The sequence below is a fragment of the Arachis ipaensis genome, chromosome B08, assembly GCF_000816755.2.
Source record: "Arachis ipaensis cultivar K30076 chromosome B08, Araip1.1, whole genome shotgun sequence".
NCBI classification, from domain to species: domain Eukaryota; kingdom Viridiplantae; phylum Streptophyta; class Magnoliopsida; order Fabales; family Fabaceae; genus Arachis; species Arachis ipaensis.
The window spans coordinates 87,252,327-87,259,490 of NC_029792.2; the positions used below are offsets into that span (position 1 = coordinate 87,252,327).

At 37.4% G+C, this 7,164-nt stretch overlaps 1 long non-coding RNA gene across 1 annotated transcript; it reads right to left on the bottom strand.

Moving 5' to 3' along the window:
• Positions 1,597-2,373, bottom strand: LOC107612366. Its single transcript, XR_001613717.2, has 4 exons — positions 2,309-2,373; positions 2,117-2,179; positions 1,766-1,828; positions 1,597-1,661 (listed from the first exon to the last, which is right to left on the bottom strand). It is a non-coding gene; the product is annotated as an uncharacterized LOC107612366 (long non-coding RNA).

Below are 7,164 nucleotides of genomic sequence, written 5' to 3' on the forward strand. Positions count from 1 at the left end.
TAGAATAAACAAAGAACCAAAAACAAGCTAAAATTATGTCCTAGTGTAAAAAATGATTGATCCCCCCTTTCTCCCTAACATCCTTGGGTCTTTTCCATGAAGAAACAGCTTGAAATTGGGCCTCATGAGCCTCAAAAATCGCCAGGCACAATTTCCTTTAATGAGGTCACGTGCAGCTTCCCACGCGTGCGCACCATGTGTGCGCGCGCGCCGATTGCTTTTGCGATCCACGCGTGCGCGCCGAGTGCGCGTGCGCGTCGATAGGAATTTTCTGATCCGCGCGGATGCGTCCATCCTTGCGCGCCGCTTCCAGCCAATCCCATCCACGCGTCCGCGTGGAGTGCACGGGCGCGCCGATGCTGCTTTTCCCAAGATTTTGATTCTTCATGTTCCTCCCTCTTTGTACATGCTTTCTCCCTCTCTTCTAAGTCATTCCTATCCTATAATTCCTGAAATTACTCAACAAATACATCACGGCATTGAATGGCAATAGAAGAGGATTAAAATATGGTAATTTTAAGGCAAAATAAGCATATTTTCCATCATGGAGCAATATTGGGAAGCGAACACAAAACCATGCATTTCTTGCGAATAAGTGTGAGAAATATTGATAAAATCCCCCAAAATAAGCACAAGATAAACCACAAAATCGTAGTTTATTACATCTATAAACTAATTACTAGTACCAGCACCTCCAATCTCAAATCAATAATATTTTCTCAAGATATATTACATGCACCAGCACCTCCAAATTCGAACAAATAGACTAATTACTATCAATTGATTCCCTTGAAAGGTTTTGTTATAATGGTATGAAAATGCAAGTATGCTTGGAAACAGACTTCAAGAATAAAATGGTTATAAACAATGGTTGCAAGATGATTATAATCTGTAATCATGGTTTCTTGTCTCTATGGAAACAGACTTCAAGAATAAAATGGTTGGAATCAAGTACAGCCATGAAATCTGGAGCAAAATAGAAGCTTATTTTGTTGAATCACAAAATATCGAGTCAAACAGCTTAAGGCATAAATCAAGACAATTAAAAAACTTGGTTTATCAGCATTCCTTGAAAGGTTTTTTACTTCTTGGCACATGTTCTTATGTTGTTTCACCTTATATGGCATCAACATTATACTTTTGTTTAATACCAACTGGAACTGCCAGCAAGTTATGGTTGGTGTAAGCACTAGTCTGAAATTTAATATTCAAGATTAGTTACTGAAGCAATTCAACTTTTGAAAAATAATTTTTAAAATGCCCATTAGGATTTACAAACTAAAAACTGTGGAAAAACAGTGCAAAGATGCTAACCTTTGACCTCGAACTACTTCTTGACCACAAGGGCCTTAACTCAAGATCTGAATTAGCATGTATTATACCTTGCAGCAAGGCTCTCAGCTTCCCTGAAGTTGTAGAATATCCCTGGAATGCCATCAAAAGTACCTATATAGTGGAGTGACTATAAAAAACCAAACTTTTTTAAATATATAGGGTTGATTACATAACTGTTATTAGTATCCTGGATAATTTAAAAAACTAATTTAACATAAGAAAGCTCAAGTCATTAGCAATGTTAATTTCAATGCAATTTGTACCACTTTAAGGCTCAAAAATTCTTTTTCACTCAGCAACCACTTGGTTTCTTCCACCAATCCAACCTGAAAAGTGAAAACAATATAGGAAATAAATTATCTTAACAATTAGTTCTTAAAATTCGATGCTCCCAAGTTTTAGAATGAAAAATAATTCTCAAGCCATTCACCTCTTTTTGAAGCAAGGAACTCTTCTCACTCTCTAACTGTGCAATTCTCATTTCCAAACCAACCTGCAGGTGATCCAGTTAGGCATGTCAGGCCAGCAATCAGCAGCGCAACACATATAAGAACAATATTCCAAATTTTAGTCAAAATTGTTCACTCAAATTGATTCACCTATTTTTGTGTGTGTAATTCATTGTCACATTTTAATTTTTTGATAGTCTCTTCTAAGGCTACCTGAGTGGCTTTTTCTACCAATTCAGCCTGGATATGATACAAAATTAAATATGAAAAATTTTAACTTCACAGACTCAACGCTCCAAACTCTTAAAAGAACACAATACTAAGTCTTTCACCTCTTTTTCAAGTAAGGAACTATTCTCACTCTGTAATTGTGCAATTCTCATTTCCAAACTAGCCTGCAGGGGATCAGGTTAATCATGCCAATCAATAGCCAAACACATATATAAGAATAATAATAATAATATTCAAATAAGAGAAGAGAGCTATCCACACAGTCATTAAACCGTAAATTCAAATTCAATGACCTGGTTTTGCTTCTCCCTTTCATTTTCACTTTGTAATTTATTGATGGTCTCTTCCAAGGTAACCTGTGCAGAAAGGGAAGCAAATATATGATATAAAACAAGCAATTTATTTACATAAGTGATAAATAAAAGTTAAAATACACAATAACAAAAAAAAAAAAGAACCAGCATTCTTTGCTTCTTCCTACTAGCTAGGGCATGAACTAGATCTAAAAAATTGCAAACAGAGTCTACTAGAGCTATAGATGCACATTTGACATTAGAAAACCCACGTCACCATACCAAAATTTTAATTATAGTATATAGCATATAAATATTATAAAATGCTTAAGCTTCCCAAGTTTAGATACCAATACAAATTAAGCAGAACTATAAAGATTTGAACTGATGAATATATATAATTAATAAGACTAAGACTGGTGGTCTTGGAGCTAGTTCTGGACTATATTCACATTGCTCAGAACCACCATAACCATTAACTCTTACTTCATCTCTCAATGCCAGTAGCAACACCAGTGCCACCTAAAACAGTATATCAATTACAGATTCATTGAATTTCTCCTAGATTAAGAATTTTCTCCAATATGCAAGAAAACTTGAAGGGCTATCATGTTGTTATCCAAACTCCAGTTAACACAGATTAGGATGATCTCAAACATCTAAACAACATGAAGGAAACTTGAACTTTCTTATTTTTCCTCCTCCTCTAAATATCTTCACATATCAAAGCAACGTATTTCACTCTGCACACTACATGTATCCATTATTTACCTACGCATTGCCCTAGGTCTAGTGCTTCCAGTTTTAGTACCATTTTTTAAACCTATGGGGCTCAATTCTATACATCCTATATTCCTTCTACAATAGTTCAACTCACTTCCATTATATATATATATATAACACTATTCTCTAAAATTAGAAAGCACACTGATTTGTTCAAAATTCAAATAAGCTGACAAACATAATCTTGTTCAAACAGAAATATGATGTCAACATGAAAAAAAAGAAAGCTATTTGTCAATCATTCTCCACGATTAATCACTAACTCTTTAAACATTTTTCCCCAACTTTAAGGATCTAATCGCTACAAAAGTCAAAATGATTTGATAGCTGAAACATGAGATATTATCATCTCGGCCACCAAACACGATTATACTTCATTGGATTACAACGGAAATGAAGAACAAAATCAAATATCAGATCGAGTCAGAATCCATTTACAAAACTATAAAACTCTGCCAATCCAAGACCTAGAAACAAATTAACAAACTACCTTATATTTTTCGTGGAATAAATTTTTGTTGAACACGAAAAAAACACACACAGAAGCTCTAAATCGCGTTGGAAGTTGACAAAGAAATTCCTCTCCTGCGGAACGCAATCCCTAGCGGCGAATCTGAATGGTAAGGGAGGAAAAGAAGGAAAGGAAGGAAAGGAAGCTTACCTGCATCGTCGTAGAGGAAGGCGTTGACGATTTTGGCGGAGAAGACACAGAGGACGACATGGAGAGGAAGCTGGAGGAGATGTCACCGGAGGAAATCGTCGCTGTAGGAGATGTCATCGATGCAGATCGATGCTGGAGGAGATGTCACCGGAGAAGGTCGTCGGAGAACGCAAGAGGATCGGGGAGATCGTCGCAGAGGCCATCCAGGAGAACAGCGTCACACCGTAGTGTTTCAATGAAATAAGGGTTTCTGAAATTAGGGATTGATAATTCTTATTTTATACTAAGGTGATAATGGCGGTTCAAAACCATCTTAATTATAAAAACCGCCACAAATCCAAAAGTAAATTATGGCATCAATGAAAAATGTTAGAATATCCAAATATTATGGCGGTTCTTCAAAACCCCCATAATATAAATGCCATTTTAACCTCTTTTTTTGTAATGTAAGTCCTTAACCTGGTACCTAGACTAACCTAACCTCGATATACACCTAACCCCTCTAAGACTACAAAAGCGAGAGAAAGAAACTCTAAACCTTAAAAAATCAGAGCCGCCTTGATGTCCTCAAAATGAAAAATGTTGACTTCACCTGCAAAGCAAGGTCACACAACGTCGTCGGATAAGTCCCCAGCGCTCTGTCTCCAAACTCATCCCCCACAATGGAATCATGTCTTTCTTCTGCTACTTGTTATGCCTCCCAGTCAGGATCCTCCTCAGGATCTTCTTTCTCCGAGCCAGTATCATTGCCATCCACGTATAATAGGCCATTAACCTAAACGGGTGCAAGTGCTTCTTCTAGTAGTTCAAATTGAGTAACCACTGATAGGAAGGCTGTAAAGGAGGCTTAGGAATGGGTAAAACATCTGCGACAAACGGTGGCTTATGGTGATACTTTCTTGGCTTAGAATGGTAATTCCCAACAAAATTAGGTTCAGGTGCCACAGGTGCCAGGAAAAAAAGGTGTTGTAGACCACCTAAGTATAATGTTGAGAGATAGAAATCATATGGCATGTCGAAATCAAAGTCTGGATTGAGCAGAAGGTGGAGAAAGGGTTTGTCATGTAGTATGTACATACATTTACGAGGCTGTTTTTTTAAATTCTGTAAAATTAACGAATAATTAGTCAATAAACTAAATTTTAATAAAATAAATTAGAAACGTAAATGTTATAGTTTAATAAGATAGAGCTAATTAAAATAAGAATTTTGACACTAATTTTAAAGAATTTGGCCCAAAATTGGACCAAACAGGCCAAACCGATCGAACTAGACTCGTGGGCCCAACCAATCCATCATACTTAATGAGCTTCAGCTCATTCTCTTCCCCTTTTCACATGTAGCACGATGGGAATTCATCAAAAGCGGGAAGAACATTTCAAAGTTTCAAACCCTTGGATTTGATTCAAATCCTCATAACTTCTCGCTCCGAGCTCCGATAGCCGCACCGTTTGCGGATACGCGTTTGCAGTGATGAGCTCTACAAAGCCCAGTTGTAAGGTAAGGAAACCACTTTCTTAGTTTCAAATTCCTCTTCTAAAATCCGAAAAAATGGTAGGATCTTGGGTATTGAGATTTATGGTTAATTTGATGTTTTACGACCAAATTGACTTGAGAAATTAGTGGGTCTTGGCTTAATTGAGGCACGTACAAGGTAAGGATTCTCAACCTTAGTGAATGCCTTAGTTAATTGTAGCTTTGGTATTAAAGTTTGTTATACATATGTGATATTATGTATTAGGTGTGTAAATATGTAAAGTGGAGCTTATTTGTGAAAATTGGAGGCTTGGATTTGGTCTTGGTTGCTGAATTCTAGTGTTAGAGACTTGTGAGTTTGCTTAATTTTGTTGCCTTGGGTTATACAAGGAAATCGGTCAAGGTATGGTTTAGGTTTCTCGTATTTAATATATAATGTCTTGTTAAAACTTAGGTTAGAGGACCATAGGGTAGGTTGGAATGATTAAGTATGTTGTATGCTTAGTACTTGTGATAATGATTGATGATGTAGATTGAGCATGTGTTAGAGATCATTGTTATGGTGGAAATAGGATACTAAATGGTGATTGAATAATGATTTACTAGTTGATGATATTGAATTATCCAAATAAGATAGATTGTTGATAATCTTGTTGATTAAAGTGAGAAATTTAGGTGTAAAATTGTGTAATATTGAAGTATAATTTATTATGGTATGATGTGGGGATTTTAGTGCTGTGTTGGTATGTTATGATATGTTGCTGTGCTGAATATATGTATAGGAGGTTGGATTTGAGTTTGGGTTTTAATGAAAATTGAGGTTTGAGGTTTTTGTGTAAAATAGATTTTTGGCCAAACTTTGGCGAGCCATAACTTGGCTTCCGAACCTCTAAATTGTTTCAAACCTATTTCATATGAAAATTAGGTCTGTGAAGTTTACGTCGTTCGAACAACGGATGAAAAATATTTTAAAACGAGAAAGTTATGCGCATGGGAAGTTTGGTATGTAAAATTGAAATTCTACAGACTTAGTCATTTTCGACTAATCTGCAATGTATGCGTACGCGGACCCCTCAATACGCGGATGGACATTTCTGTTTGGCATGCATGCGTACCCGAACGAGGTAATGCGTATGCGTGATGGGAAAATTGCCCTTCCACGCGTACGCGTCACCCCCTGGTTTTTAGAAAAATGCTCGCCCACCTTATCTAGGGAACAAGATAATCTGTCAGTTGTCCAAACTCGAACAATCCCCGGCAAGGGCGCAAAAAACTTGGTGCACGAATCCCCACACTTCGTACAACTATACCAGCAAGTACACTGGGTCGTCCAAGTAATACTTGAGTGAGTCAGGGTCGATCCCACTAGAATTATGGTTTGAAGCAAGCTATCGTTATCTTGTAGATCTTAGTCAGGCAGATAGAAGAGTTGTTGGATTTGTTTAAATGCAGTTTGATTCTCTACAATGATAATCTTAAAACATAGATGGTTAAGGCTTGGAGTTGCTTTGTCCTTCTGGATTAACTCTGGTCTTACTGTCTTCTTCAATTGTGAATGATTTCTTCTATGGCAGGCTATATGTGATTGACGCCGGTTTGAGCAGCCGCCAATACTCCTCCATATCTGAACCCCAGGATTAGTGTGGATCCATTCTAATTGAGGGTGAAGCTCCTGCAATCCACTCTCCTTAATGATCCTACTCAAAATACCACAGACAAGGTCGAATCTTCCGGACCAGAGAATATTGCGCCTTTGGATTCTAGCCTTTACCACAGAGGCCCTAATCTCCCCATAAATCGGCTGAACTGGTTTCTCGAGAAGTCCCCAACGAAGTCGTAGATTAGCCGTATGAGAGATGTATAATCACGCTGGCGGTTCAATGCTTTCCACTGAAGTATTCACACAAACCCAAGTGGACACGGGTGGTTGTCAGGC